We start from the raw sequence: 2,352 nt of genomic DNA, 5'->3' as shown, positions 1-2,352 counted from the left end.
TTACTCAGCTGAAGATGTGGCATTACTCAGCTGAAGATGTGGCATTACTCAGCTGAAGATGTGGCATTACTCAGCTGAAGATGTGACAACATTCAGCTGAAGATATGACAGTAATCAGCTGACGAGGTGACATTACTCAGCTGAAGATATGTCATTACTCAGCTGAAGATGTGGCATTTATCAGCTGAAGATGTGATAACACTCAGCTGAAGATATGACAACACTCAGCTGAAGATATGACAGTAATCAGCTGACGAGGTGACATTACTCAGCTGAAGATGTGACATTATTCAGCTGAAGATATGTCATTACTCAGCTGAAGATGTGACATTATTCAGCTGAAGATGTGACATAACTCAGCTGAAGATGTGACAACACTCAGCTGAAGATTTGACATTATTCAGCTGAAGATGTCATTACTCAACTGAATATGTGACAACACTCCACTGAACATACAACATAACTCAGCTGAAGATGTAACATAACTCAGCTGAAGATGTGATTCAGTGTCTGCTATGATGTGTCTATAGTGTTTATCAGCTCATGCAGAGACAGAAACAGTTTGTCTTGTCTCCATGACCTCCACAAACCCTGAATGCTGCCACACATCTGCTCTGTGAGTTGATGAGAGGCCCTTAGGTCCTTCAACTGATTAATTGTAACAATGCAAACAACCACCTGAATCAAACTCAGCCTCTAAAACATGTAGGAAGGTTTGACACCCAGATCTTAGCAGTAAATCATCAGCCCCCATCAGTGTTACATGTCGGTCATCATAATGTTGTGGGTGTCAGGTAAGGCTTCAACTTCAGTTTTCAAACATCTGAATATCTTTAGAGAACAAATCTACACAGAGTAGGAAATGGTTCAACTTTTTTAAATGTCTTCCAAGTCCAAACAGAATACATATAACACAGCCACGTCACGTTGGACTGTTAGATGTTTCCTCTCTTTTATTTTATCTCTTACACATTAGGGCCCTTGGTGTTTGATGAGACAATAAATATGGATAATTATTCTTTATTCTGGAGTTTTTATTCAACCTTTGCACATCTGTGGTATTTTCAGAGAAAATGGCCGATCATTAGAACTGAAGTGACACATCAAGTATGTACACCTGACTTTAGTAGAGTGGACACATCTCTCCCCCCTTCGGTTTCTATGACCACCTCCATGAGGACCGTTCCTTCTCAGAATCTTCCCCCCACAGGGGGACATTCTCACAAACAATCACAACACTGGCATTAGGGTGGTGAAGTGGTTGGAGCTGTTGCTTCACAGCATAGCAACTCAAACCTCACTCCAACCTTTCTGTGTGGAGCTTTTAAAAACCCACGACTCATTCTGTGGCAGCACGACAAGCAAACTGCTGATGTCGTACTGGAGGACATGTCAGAAGATAAAGACAGCAGAGGTAATGATTCAAACCAAGACACAGCCAAAATGGAACAACCCTGTGATGAAGAAGACCCTGCTGAGGTTTCAGTCGCATTAAGTCCACGGAATGGGAATATAAACCGTCCACCATCCCACCTGAGTGGAAAAGTCGGTCTTAGCTACAAATGTCATCAGGAAGACCCAGGAGAAACAAATACACTGTAGTCCTGGTTGACGACATAAAGTCCTGCTTCAAACTGTTTCTGACCGAGTCAGTGGTAACCATGGTGATAAACGTTATCATCTTAGAGGGGATGTTATCTTTGATAAACATTTACACATAATTTACCTGCTTCTCTGTGTGGGGGGAGCAGTTATGTCCAGCTGTCATCATCCCACAGGAGGGGTATACCCTGCCTGGATCGATCTCAAGTCCATCACAGGACAATTAATAACCGATGAACATTAAGATGCTTCATCTGTGAATTTAGTCCACACACTGGATATTCTTTGTTATAAAAGGTCATAAAAACAATCAGAAAATCTAAAATTGAACTGTTTATGAAAACAGAAGTGGACATAAAAAGATGCACGACAGTATGAGGTGATCTGGGTTTCAACAGAGATTCCTAATCACATTTATTAATGTGGCCATTTCTGACCAGGAACACAAAACTACTTGCAACAGGAAGGTTAGGACATCCATTACAAACAAACGAAATACTACAAAAAAAAGAGAAAAATAGTACGAGTCAGGACACTGCTGGAGGTAGAACAACCTGCTCCAGGCTTCATGTGCTGCTGTATCACTTAATGTGTCTGCAGCAAGTCGACAAGCTGCTGTGTGCTCCTTCTGTCTCAAGACATCGCGCTGAAAACTCATCCAACATATAAAAGAAAAAACGTTAATGAAACAAAACTCTTAAACGGTGAATCAGGCTGTTTGTGTATCCGTGTTCACGTACCTCTGATCAG

The sequence above is a fragment of the Nematolebias whitei genome, chromosome 5 (genome assembly GCF_014905685.2).
Source record: "Nematolebias whitei isolate Nwh7 chromosome 5, NemWhi1, whole genome shotgun sequence".
NCBI lineage: Eukaryota > Metazoa > Chordata > Actinopteri > Cyprinodontiformes > Rivulidae > Nematolebias > Nematolebias whitei.
The sequence above is the reverse complement of the archived record's forward strand: the minus strand, read 5'-3'. Positions refer to the sequence as shown.